Source organism: Macadamia integrifolia, chromosome 2 (genome assembly GCF_013358625.1).
Source record: "Macadamia integrifolia cultivar HAES 741 chromosome 2, SCU_Mint_v3, whole genome shotgun sequence".
NCBI lineage: Eukaryota > Viridiplantae > Streptophyta > Magnoliopsida > Proteales > Proteaceae > Macadamia > Macadamia integrifolia.
The window spans coordinates 19,534,237-19,548,367 of NC_056558.1; the positions used below are offsets into that span (position 1 = coordinate 19,534,237).

The window sequence follows — 14,131 nt, forward strand, 5'->3', positions numbered from 1 at the left end:
TTTTGAGTGACGGTCTTCTTGGCTCTGTGTGGGCGGTGGGAATCTATGATGATGAAAGGTGTAAGAAGAGAAGAGAGGCAAGAGTTTTTGAGAGGGAAGGGAAATGATCTTGAGAGATCTAGGTTAGAAATGGGTTCTAAGCTAGGTTTTGGGAGAGGAATAGTCGAAATAGGGTTTTAGGCTAAAAGGGATTTTTAAAATGAGACAAAATGGTTCAAAAAATTGATTTTAAAGGAGTTCGGAATCGAGTTTTTGGTAGCGCCGGTTGACTGGTAGATGGTGGTAGCGACTGAAAGATTTGAGGCGGTCGACCGGTAGATTCTATAATTTCCTGAAAACCTAGAAAATTATGAATTTTGAAGGGATTTTTCAAGTTCGGGCTTTTAGAATAAATATGCATGAAATAATGTTTAATCTTTCAACCAATTTGGTTGCAAATTCCAAGCTTCTTCCTTGGGAAACTAAAATGTTCTTCATCTAGTGGTTTAGTGAATATATCTGTGAGTTGTTTCTCGATTTCAATGTATTTTAGAGAAACATTGCCATTTTGAATGGTGTCTCATAGAAAGTGGTGTCGAATATCAATGTGCTTTGCCCTTGAGTGTAAAAATGGATTTTGACTCAAGTTTATGGCATTGATGTTATTGCACATGATTGGGAAAGATTCGAAACACACTCCAAGGTCTTGGAGAGTTTGCTTCATCCAAAGGATTTGGGCACAACATCTATCGGCTGCAACATATTCAGCTTCGGTGGTAGATAGAGCAACGGAGTTTTGTTTCTTGCTAAACTAAGAGACAAGGCAAGAGATGAGAAAGTGACAGGTACCATTGGTACTTTTTCTATCGATATGGCAGCCCATGAAGTCAGCATCTGAAAAGTTGACTAAGTCAAGGGGTTGGTTTTTTGGATACCATAACCCAACATCACAAGTGCTTTTTAAATATTTAAAAATTCTTTTTACAGCTATGAGGTGAGATTTCTTAGGATCGGTTTGAAACCGAGCACACACACACACACACACACTGTACATTATGTTAAGTCTACTTGCTGTTAGATATAGAAGGCTTCCAATTATGCCTCTATATCTAGTTACATCCTTAGAAATACTATCTTCATCCTTGGTTAGTTTCAAGGATGAGCTCATCAGAGTGTCTGAAGATTAATTGTTAATGTCAAATTTCTTTAGCAGCTCCTTGGTGTACTTGCTTTGGTTTATGAAAATTCCATTATTAGTTTGTTTTATTTAAAGACCAAGGAAGAAATTTAACTCTCCCATCATACTCATTTCAAATTCATTGCTCATCTTGCTACTAAAATTAGTACACATTCTCTCATTGCTTAAGCCAAAGATGATATCATCCACATAAATTTGAACAATGAGTATGTCATTCTTCAAGTTCTTCACAAATAGGGTTGTGTCAATCCTCCCCTTGAGAAGCCACTTTATATCAAGAAAGTACTCAATCTCTCATACCAAGCTCTAGGAGCTTGTTTGAGGCCATACAGGGCTTTCTCAAGTCTATAGACATGGTTTGAAAACTTAGAGTCTTTAAAACCAGGGGGTTGAGCTACATAGATCTCTTATTGAATGTATCCATTCAAGAAGGCACTTTTGACATCCATTTGATATAGTTTGAAGTCCTTATGGCATGCAAAAGCTAGTAGCATTCTAATGGACTCTAACCTTGCTACTGGTGTATAGGTTTCATCATAGTCTAGTCCCTCTTGTTGATTATACCCTTTGGCTACTAGTCTCTCTTTGTTTCTTACTATATTCCCATCTTCATCCAGTTTATTGCGAAAGACCCACTTAGCACCAATGATGGTGTGGTGGTTAGGTTTTGGGACAAGTTCTCATACCTTGCTTCTTTCAAACTGGTGAAGCTCCTCTTGCATAGCAATAATCCAATCACTATCTTTTAGTGTTTCTTCTATGTTCTTGGGTTCGATCCTTGAGATAAATGCAGTGTGATTGCATACCTCTCAGGTTTTATATCTAGTTTGGATTTCTCCATCTAGATCCCCTATAATGTTTTCTAAGGGGTGGTTCCTTTGAGGGATGACTTCCTTAGGAAGTGTTTCTACTTTTTTTGATAGTAACATCATTAGAATCATCAAGAGAAATATCATTAACTTTGTTCTTAAGCTCATCAAACATAGTATCATCATCATCAATAAGAGATTTGTTTAAGTCATTAGGCAATGATTCATCAAATCATACATTCATAGATTCTTCAACCATTAATGAATTTTTATTAAAAACTCTATATGCCCTACTGTTGAGTGAATATCCTAAGAATATTCCTTCATTAGATTTCGCATCAAATTTTCTAAGATAGTTTTTAGTGTTTAGGATGAAATATTTACACCCAAAAACTCTAAAGTAGTCTACATAACAAGTTGTATTTATAGCTTCAGCCCAAAAGTACTTAGGCAAGGAATACTCATTGAGCATAGTCTAAGCAGTCTCTTGTAGTGACATATTTTTTCTTTCAACAACCCCATTAGATTGAGGTGCTCTAGGAGTAGAGAAATTATGGCCAATTCCATAGTTGTTGCAATATAAGTCAAATTGATTTATATTGTCAAATTCTCCTCGATGGTCACTCCTCACAGAGGTTACTGTATACCCTTTCTGATTTTGCAGTCTATTACACAGAGTTACAAATTCATCGAAGGCATCATTTTTTTTCTTTAGAAAAATAGTCCAAGTGCATCTAGAGTAGTCATCAACGATTACAAACGTATAATTTTTACCACTCACACTAGATACATTGATAGGTCCAAATAAGTCTAAATGAAGTAGTTCCAATGGTCTAGAGGAAGAGATAATATTCTTTGACTTGTGGGAGACTTTGGTTTGTTTGCCTTTTTGACAAGCATTACAGAAATTATGTATCTCATACTTGATTTTAAGGAGGTTCCTCACAAGATCCTTGGATGGCTCACTATGGTTAGAAGCCAAGCATGCATTCAAGGAACTTGATTCGACAAGCATACAAACATAGATATTTTTTTTCCTACACCCTTTTAGAATTAGATTATCATTTGCATCTTTAATGCAACAATGAGAGACATTAAATTCTACTTTGTATCCAATGCTACATAAATGACTTACACTTAGGAGGTTATAATTCAGATTTTTCACAAAGTAAACATTTGAGATTGAAATACCTCCAAGTCTTATTTTTCCAATACCAACAATTTTTCATTTGTTGTCATCTCCAAAGAAGACCCATACTCCATTGTAGTCCCAGAAGCTTGAGAATAAGTTCTTATGGGATGTCATGTGTTTGGAGCATCCACTATCGATTACCCATTCGGCTTCCACCTTATTCTTCATGCAAACCTATAATAGAAATTTAATCATACATTGGTTCCCATAATCTCATGGGTCCATCATTGTTAGTGTCAAACTTTCCTACTGGAACCCAAATGGTTTTGTACTTTTTAGGTCTTTGGTTCTACCTTTGGGATGACTTTGGGTTTCTTTGGATCCTTTGATGTTCATAAGATCCATTTGATCTTTGAGGAGTATAGTATCTTTAAGGTCTATAGGATCCTTAGTTTTGGTATTTCCCTTATGGTTTTTAAGTCTTTCAAGGGTAGTTTTCATACCCTTGGTATTATCTTTGGGGCCTCTCAATAGAGTAATCTCTTTGAGGTTAGAATTTCTATACCTAGGCATCGGTCTAGAGTCTTCTTGAGACCTATATTACCTTCTTAGGGGCGTGTAGTAGTAGGCATGGCTAAATCTTGGTCTCTCAGTTTGAGAGTTGGGGTTCTTTCTTTTCCTAGAATGACACTGGTTTATGGAATGTCCTGTCTTTTTGTAAAAATCACATTTGATGTAAGAGGTGGTGGCTAGTTTCCTTGGTCACCCCTTTTTGGATTCTCACTTTGTTTTTCTTTTCTCCTTTATGGATTTTGTCTATTGTAACCCAATCCTTCTCTTTCCTTTGAGATCTAAGAAGATTGTCAAGGTTCCTTTGCCCTTGGGTGAAGGTGCAAAGGGTGGAGTTCAACTTGAAGTTTTCTTTCTCCAGTTTACTTACATTTGAGGTTAGTGCATCCACTCTCTTATTGAGTGCATCGACCTCTTTTTCAAGTTCATTCTTATCATACTCTAATTTGAGACTTTCTTCATACAAGGCCTCGAAGGCTTCTTGAAGTTCCTCATTAGAGTCCCTTATTAGGGATTTAGGTTAAGTTTAACATACCTCTTGTTCTTCATCTCCAACACCATCAAGGCGAGGTTGGTGAATTCTTCTTCAAATTCACTTTTCTCTTCTTCATCACTTGAGTCTCATGTGGTTGCATAAGCCTTCTTCTTTGGTTTATGTGGGCATTCAGTTCCGAAGTGTCCAGACTTTCTGCATTCAAAACATACTATATCTTTAGAAGAGATTTCCTTGGGTTTAATTTTAGATTTACCTTTTTCCCCATAGGATTTGTTCTTGTGTTGAAATCTTCCTTTCTTTTTGAGGAACTTGTTGAACTTCCTTGTGATGAGTGAATTTTTTTTTTCCATATTGAATTCTTCATCTTCTTCATCTTCGCTTACTTCTTCAATAGTTTGAGATGACTTTAAAGCTATGGTTCTCTTTTTGTTCTCAGGATTTGGTTTGTCGGCATTCAACTCTACTTCATGAGTTTGTAGAGATCCAAGCAAGTAGTCTCAAGAAATTTTTGTCAAGTGTTTGACTTGTTCTATTGCTGTTTTCTTGGGTCTCCACGCTGCAGGCAAGGCTCTTAAGATTTTCTTGACTATTTTAGTGTTAGTGTAAGTTTTACCTAAACTGTTGAGACTATTCACAATGTCAGTAAATCTTGTAAATATAGAAGTTATTGACTCATTTTCTTTCATAAAGAAGGATTCATAATCAGAAACAATTTGGTCTTCCTTTCTTTCCTTTACCTTTGCTCTACCTTCATGTGTGACAAGAAGCATATCCCAAATCTCTTTTACTGTGTCACATGCTATGATTTGGTTGAACTCTTGTTTATTGAGGGCACACTGAAGGAATGTGATTGCATGAAAGTCATACTAGATGAGAGTGATGTCTTCAGTTGTCCATTCCCCTCTATCTTTTGGTACTATTTTTTCATCAACTATTTTGGTGATGGTGTATGTTCTATTCTCTATGGCTCTCCATATGAGGATGTTGTGATCACACACAAAGTTTTTGAATCTGTACTTCCATAAGGAAAAGTTCTCTCCATTAAAGTAAGGGGGTCTCGAGGCATTTATGCCTTCTAGTGGTCCTTGGAATGTGGCCATGGTTTTTGACTCACTTTAAGACAATATAGTCTTAAATAAATTGAGCTCTCGCTCTGATACCAATTGAAATAACCTAGAGGGGAGTGAATAGGTTATACTAGTGGAATTTTAATCTCTTTTTGAAGTACTGTTCCAATTGTGATTGTCAATAATAAATACGGAATAAAATAGAATAAGCACAATCACACAACGCCGAGAATTATAGTGGTTCGACTCAATCTGAGTCTAGTCCACTTCCTACAAGAATCTTCTTGTAAGGTATTCCACTAGTTCTCCCTTTCAGTATGGTAGATAGGGAAGAAAACCTTTACAATCTTTTTATGGATAAAAGTATCCTTACAAATCCCCTTTACAGGTAGAGAGGTGCATTTACAATCTCTTTTGGAGGTAGAGAGACACCTTCCTCTTTTTAGGATAAGAGAATCCTTACAACCCTAAGTACAGTCTAAAATTGTAAAAACAGAAAAAAAATAGAATAAGAGGAATTCCTCAAATGTGGTGCAAATGATAAGAATGAAAGATGAATGATGCACCTTTTGTAAAGTCCTCTCTTATGGTTTTGACTTGCACAGGAGAGAGTGGAGGACTTGATTGAGACTTGAGCTCTTGTTGGGATTATAATAATCGAATAGCTCAAGTAGGATAGAATAATCTTATTGACTCTTGAATGCCTACAATAATGCTTTTAATGTTCTTTCTTAATTCATATTTAATTAAGAGTAGCTAGGGTATTTATAGGTGAGCTTAGTGAAGCATTTTAGGTAGGAAATCTGGCTTTAACAGTCGTATTCTAGGACCACCGATCGATCGAGACTTTCTATCGATCGATCGAAAAGAGCCATTATGGTAGAAAACTAGCCTTTGGAGATTTTATAGGGAGACACCAGTCGATCGGGACTTTCTACTGGTCGATCGGCTATGGTCTTAGATAATTTAGGCCAATCGATACTTCTCTGATCGACTACCAGCTTGACAGATTCTGTTAAGCTAGAATTCTGTCATATTGATCTGTCGATGGTGATTTGACCATAACTTTTTGGTCCGACTCAGATTAACCCGAATCTAGTTGTGTTGGAATTGTGACTCAATTTTCTACAACTTTTATGGAGGGTTCATTTCCTGATATTAACTCTAAGATTACCCAAAATGCCCTTGAGTCAGGTTAATCTATTTTCACAGAGCTTTACTAAAGCACATTGCACTCTACCACTTAAGGTCATTCTAGTATGATGCATGAGGTGCGTGCATATGCAATGTGTGTACAAATTACAAAATATATTCTCTATCCTATGGTCTTCATCTTGGGTCTTGAATGTCTTTAAGCTTCAAGGTCATGTCTACATGAGTTCAAACCTTGATGTCCTTCTAAGTGTTTCTTCAAACTAATTACACTTTCTTCAAGCTAATCACATTTTATCAAACCAAGTTAAAGACATATGTTTGTTTGTTAACACCAAAACATAGTAAGGAGTGTGGACATGTTTCCCAATAGCACTCTCCCTTGTCATGTGTGTGTGGGGGTTCCTGGGGTGCTTTTGAATCACGCGCACGCTGAGCCGAGAGGAACTGGGTTGGGTACAAGTGTGGGTGTGGGTGGTTCAAAAAATCTACTTTTTACTACATGTAATTTTTATTCCACATTTTTTCCTAAGGGATCTATTATTGGTGTATGTACCTAATAAATGTACATACGTATGTACATGCATGCATTTGTACGTATGAGATATATACCCTTCCCCATAAGTGAATGTACCCTTCTCAGTACAAAGAGAACTTACATACGTAGGGATACCCGTACGTACAGGTATACCCATTCGTATATAGAGGCTTATCATCCGTATATACAAAACTCAGATTCTGGTTGTGTATTGTATGAAATACATACTATGAAAGTTTTTTGGGTTCTTTGTTCTCTGCAAGTGCTTCTGGTCTCTGTTTCCTTTCTGGTATCGGTTTATTGAGAGTTTCTGAGTATTACCTTCAGACATACCTATTGGAATTGATTATTGGAAGTGCACCTTAGTCGATTTGGGAATTATTTTACCTTGGAGGTGAGAACATAAGGTCAACCTGGTTGCATACAAATATATGGGGCGTTCAAATACCTAAAGGAAAGTATACACACTATACGACTTAACTCTGTTTAAGTGGGGTGATTTCTGCTACTATTTTAGAGGATCAATCAAACAAGTAAGTCATCTTTTACTTGTATTTATATTCCTATTAATCTAATAGTTTGTTAAAGTTTTATACCTATTGTCTAGTTATTGTTTTACTTACAATCTTAATGTTACACCCGTGCAGTAATCCGGTCTAATTTAAATTGTTGTGACAGGCCCCGGATCAGAGATCGGAAGTATAATCGAGTTTTGGCTCACGGCTGCACATTGCCAAAGGGGATGCATTGCATGCCTATCTAACTAGAGGGGATTTATACCTTTTGAACCCAGACGGTAAGTGACCTGACTCCCCACACTTGAATTCTGGCACGCATCAAAATTATCCAAGGGCCTTGAGCATGTCCAAGGGCAACCACCCATGCAAGACCAGCCATGGGACAGTAGGCTACTATCTTGAACACTAAAAATATGCCACCGAAAGCAGCCTGGGCCTGGATCCACTGCCTGTTTCTAGTGGGTTGATAGGTTGCTATCGGAGTTTCGATGCCTGTGGTTCCCACCACTCGCATCGTAAATGGTTCCAGATGATCCTAAATCATCCTCCACACCTTCCTCGTGACATGAGCACTTTGCAAACCTAAATGGTGGGGTCCTTGTGCCCCAAAATTTATTTAAACCCGATTGGTCCAAAAGGGGTCCAACCCAAACAGACCCTAAGGTCCACTTAAGTTACAAGTTGGGAAATGAGGATTCATTTCCTCATTACCCTTGTGCTCAACATAGGAGAGGAGAGAAAGAGGAGAAGGAGGAAGAAGAAGAAGGTTGCAGGCTTACCCTGGTGCCGGCTGCCGCCAAGTTGCCAGAATCACTACCGGAGGTAAGTACACTCACTTTCACCATTCCCTCTCTTCATTTTGACCTAGAAAAAGCTAGGTATAGATGGAATCTTTGTTTATAAATCATGTTAAGGTTGTAGAATGCATGTTCTACTCTCTCGGTGATGTTGTCGAGCTTGAACCAAGCCCGATGAGCTCCTACAACATGTTTTGCCAAAAGACCAACTAAGGTTTTGATAGTTTGATCAATGTATCTCCCAAATAGCTCGGTGGAATTGGGATTTTCTTGGCTTTGAATGATGCTAGGGACATCCCCACAAACTCCACGGAACAAATCCCGGTGATCGGGCCCGAGCTAGAAAGCACCAATTCGAGTTGGACCTTTCTATATGTCCACCAAAAATATGGCACAGGAAACATTGTAGCTATTTCTGATGGGTTGTTTCCAGTGGACAAATTTGCCTTAAGTGCTCTCTGTCTTCTCCACCGGAAATAGGACTAATATTTCTAGTGAAAATGCCTTGTTTTCGGTGGGTGTTTCCGGTGATAATACTATCACTTGGAGACAATGTTTGTACCATTTGGGGGTGACCTGTGTGGGTCCCTCTTGATGCACCCAATGCATATTGATGTACGATTCCCTTTGTGTCTAGGACAGTAACGCACATGTGCCCCAAAGCTGAAATTGGTTTGATCGATTGGTGGCTGTACTTGAACCCGAACATAGCCAATCGTAAACCAGATGAGGGATGGACTATGTTTATTTTTAGAATGTTTATTATTATTAAATTGCTCACATGCTTAAAATTGTATGTTTAATTTTAATTGCTCAAATACGATGATGATATGTTACATTTGTCATTTTACGATCATGATATGAACTGTATGGAGATGTATGATGGGATCCAGTGTGATCGAGGTGGTATCGATACCGTGATCATCGTGTGTTTGGTTGTATGTGTGAGACAGAATCTGACGTGGCCAAGGGTACCGGTGCCATGATTTCTATATGTATGTTGCATTCATGCATTGATTATGTGCATTAGAGTTGGTTGTAGTCACAGGTGACACTTTGTGGCCATGGTCTTTAGGTATTGTGTACCCCGGGATTACATTTGGAAATGGATGCGCTTCATGGCTGATGATTGGTATCGGTGTTGCGTAGTCTATACTCAACTGTGATATATATGCTAGATTAGGTAAACGGTCTTGGGTTTCACTTTGTGGCCAAGGTCTCGCTGGATCGTGTACCCGAAATTGTATTTGGAGATGGATTACACTTTGTGGTCGAGGTCTTTCCGACATCATGTAATTCACATTAACTGTATCACTATGAAGGCATATAGCATATTTATGGTTAGGTATTACTCCCTATGCTACAAACCCTGTCCAACAGGTGTTAAGGTGTTGAATAACCCATTGTGGTATGTTCAATGTGCCTTTCTGGAATGCCACACCCATGGTATGATGTGATGGTTGCCAGAGGTGGGAACCTGTTCGGCAAGTACTGGTGTCGTGATTGCTAGGATGGGGTTATCAGGGGTTCATTGGGTGACCCATGGACACATACGGGGACCGGTAGGCTTCTATTCATGGCTAGGGTTTGTATCCTTGTGTAGTTGATGGTGGTTCCGAGATGAAGGATACAACCTAATGCACCGTGGTAGCATTTACCAGACTTAGTTTGTATTGTTAGGTGGATAATAAATAAATGAACTGCATCACGAGCATCATGAACTGTGTTTAATTTCTACAATCATGCATCATAAATTATTACTGCTATTGACTTGCTTGGATGTTCTTAACCTCACCCCTCACTGAGCGAGTTGGAAAGCTCACCCCACGTATACACCTTTTTTTTAAAATGATGATGTAGGTACGATCGTGCCTGTGGCTAGTGACTCTTTTTTCTCTAGACCTGAGTACAGAGTGAGTGACTAGTGGATGTCGGACGCGGTGGAGCATAGCCGAAACTATGCTTGTGACTTTTGTGCATACGCAGCACCGAGGTGTTTGGCGTATTTTTGATTATGTTGATACAGGTCTGTGAATATTATGTTTTAAACTTGATATATGTAAGTCTTGAAGGATTGTAAACATAATAGCTTGGTTAATGATATTATATTATCATTAGGCATTTTCCCATTTTATTTATAATTCTACTACTATACTTTGATTCCGCTGCTTATGTTGGTTGTGATGTGAGATTGTGAAAATGTTAAGGTACTGCTATCAGAGATCCTGGTAGGTTTGTAAGACAGGAACCTGTCTTACTCACATCGTCGATATTCTTAATGGTAATTGGGTCTAATGGAATTGGGGTGTGATAGCTATGGTATCAGAGCGTGAAGCTCTGCCTTAACTCACAATCTCGATCGAATCATGACTTGGGAAAATTAGGAATAAATAAAAATCTCAAGACAATAATAATAGAAATTGCACAATTAGGAGACAAGTATAGATGTTAAAGCCATTTCATTATAATAGAGAACTTCATTACACAACTTACACTTTTTATAGAAAATAAAGTACTGAAAGCAGGAAATCCTAACTAGCCTAGGTCTAAGAAATTAAACAATTGACGTAAATAACAGAATGTGAAGAGTTCAACTAAAACCTAAAACATCAAACTCAAATAAAACATGGAAACGGAAAATCCTAAAAACTACAGTGGCAAACATGCCACTACTCTTGCTGTTGGTGGTTCTGTCCTTGGCCCTGAGCTTGGTTTGGACCATATGTTCCTGGAGGAGGCACCAAAATACCCAGATGGAAGACCATCGCCTGCATTTGTGCCTCTTGGGAGGCCACTCTATTGTCCATAAGACAATAGGTCCTATCTATACTATTGAGGCAGCCATCTATACTCCTCATCAGAGATATGGTGGTGTCTAGGCGAGCCAAAACATCATTGAGACCAGAAGACCTCACACCCCTAGTGCCTCGAGAAGTAGAAGCAGCCATAGAACCCATAGTCTGGGGATCAAGTGGTGGAGCCCCACCAACCTCAGCACTTCTCCTCCTGCACCACCAACACCTCCACCAACATCATTGGCACCACCACCCTCTACCTCCATAGGCTGCTGACCCTCTCCTGAAATAGGAGTCACCTCCCTTAGATCTATGTTTATCTTCCTCAGAGAATCTTGGTTGAAGTCTATGACCTCTTCACCCAAGCGTGCCTCTCCCTCCAAGTCCACCCCAAAATGGCAGAAGATGTCAGTATGTATTCTTCCATAGCATAGGCTTCTCGCTCGGTGATCCACTCCTTCGAACTGAAGTACCATAGTCCACATAAGGAGGTAAGGAAGATGTATCAGCACCCCTATATACACGCAGTAGGTCACATAGGCTTGCAGTGCGGATACCTCATCATAGTGTCCACAAGTGGGAAGAATATTTAACTGAATCATATGGCAGACGGCCTTTGGAGTAGCAAAGTAGTTGACTGAGCGGTTCCACCCCTTGGTCTCCTTAGTCAACATGTCGTTTATCTCCTAAGAAGTATCGGGACTCTGAAAGTCATAAGCTGGAGTCCGAGGTGGGCAATACACCAGGTCGCCAACATTGCTGACCATCAGAGTATTGGCTGCCCTATGTCAAAGGAGATCTCCACCCCCTTCACATAGGAGGTGATCCACATCTCTTCAGTACCCTGGTTCACACATTGCAGGTTGGTGTAGAATAATCTGACTAATGTAGGGTAGTAGTACTTGTTGGGTTTTAAGATACGGTACCACCCAACCTCATCAAACCGTTGACAGAGACGGAATGCACAAAAGTCATTGGTCCTCATATAGACTCCTGGTTCCACATTACGACGCTCGAAGAGTTCCCAACGGTCTCGCTCAGCCACAGAGTGGAACAAGATTGGGTTGAACTAAGTGGTGGCGTCTTGTTCCTCTTGTTCAATGGCACATCGGGTACGTACATAGCATCCAGACATCGTTGCAATATGATTCCTATGGATTTAGGATGAAAAACCAGATTCAATGGTTGAATGTAAAGCTCACAGAGAAGAAAATCACAAAACTAGGTTACAGAGAGGAGGAACATACCTTTAGTGTGAATGCGGCACCGATTGATCGTAAAATAGTGAGAGGAAGGTAGGGAATAGGTTGCAAAGTCCTCTTTGGCCATTTCCACACATTTTTCATAAGTTAAAATAGGGTTTTGTACAATGAAACCCAAACCCAAGCCTATTTATAGCCGTTTTGGTACCACCGAAAGTAGCCCACCAGAAACATTGGGCATGCTTCCAGTGCCTATTTCCAGTGAAGTGAAAATTCACATTTTTCTCTCTGTTTTACCCACCGAAAATAACATTGATATTTTCGATGGATTAAACCATATTTTTGGTGATTAGTCTCCTTGTTTCTGGTGGACTAATTTGGAAAATAAATTATTTTATTTTTCAAATCTAAATTTTTATTTTGTTACTTTAATGGTGTGCCCTTTGGGATACATGTGCGATCAGATCCTAATATGTGTGGACCCCACTTATGCATGCCCTAGCCCTAATTTTAACTATCATATATGTGTGGGACCCACTATGCATGCATGTGTCCCAATTACATGCAACCTTGTATATGTATGTGCACTAATCGGATTCCTCCACAGGAGTCATGTCACGTCAGAACACTCGATCCCGATCCCAATCAGGCCGTCACCTCCCGCTTTCCCTACTCAGAATCAGGGTAAACCTTGTAATACGCCTCTGGCTCCGCCTATATTTATAGCCTAGGATGTGGCATCCATCATGAATAACATGATGTGGGGAGTTGAAGAAAGGAAAAACTAGTTCCAATACCCACTGGATCGGCTACCCTTCAAACAACTAATGGGGTACAAGTGCATGGGTAGGTGCAAGACCCGACACCAGATCAAGCCCAGGCCCATGTAGAGGGATGGACAGACTTGGCAAAAATGATGGAGAAGTTTCAATGGCTTAGGCTCCCATCCTTCTCCAAGGTGGGCCAAGACCCGTTGTATCCATCAAGATGGATTGGTGGAATGGAGAGTTTTTAGACTGATGGGCTGCACTGATGAGCAAAAAATTTTTTGTGCGGGCTATCAGTTACAAACTGAAGCGGATGATTGGTGGAGTGCCACCGAGCCTATTCTGAGGGCCAGTAACTCGAACCCACTTGGGAAGACTTCAAAGGGGCCTTCTTTGAGAACTATTTTTTGGAAAGCTTCTGGGATAGGAGAGAGAGTGAGTTCTCTCAGTTTGTTCAAGGTTCTCGGTCTGTGCTCAAGTATCAGCAACGCTTCGAGGAGCTATTCTATTTTGCTCCTGAGCATCTTAGAGGTGATAGAGCTAAAGCGAAAAAGTTTGAGAAAGCATTGAGGCCAGGTATTGGGTCAACCATTGTGGGGTTGAAACTGCAGACCTATGCTGAGGTGGTCCAAGTGGCCAAATCTATTGAAATCGGCATAGAGACAACTTCACGGCCTAGCAAGGGATGGGAAAGAGGCAATGGGATCTACAGATTCTAGGGGAGGCAGCAAACCTTTCCGAGTGCCCTATGTCAACCCAACTTCATTGCAATTCAGGAAGCCTAATGCTAGTCAGACTTCCCAGTCCTCCTGATCTAGTGCTATATCTCAGTCTTCGAGAGCAAGCCTGAGATGCTTTCATTATGATCAGCCAGGCCACATGGCAAGGACATGCCCCCACTGAAGGCCAGGGATGCACTCTACACTATGCCACCTAGGCCTCAGTTGGCATATTCAACCCCTAGACCAGGGCAGCCCCTACAGCGCCAGAGACCACAGGGCAGAGTGTTTGTTATGACTGCAGAAGATGCTGAGGCTACAACCGGTGTAGTGACAGGTACATTATTGATATCATTATTGCCTACACATATGTTATTTGACTCAGGAGCCTC

At 39.9% G+C, this 14,131-nt stretch overlaps 1 pseudogene; it reads right to left on the bottom strand.

The window, feature by feature from the left end:
* The window catches only part of LOC122064219, a 55,960-nt pseudogene that overhangs the window by 4,079 nt on the left and 37,750 nt on the right, over window positions 1–14,131 (bottom strand).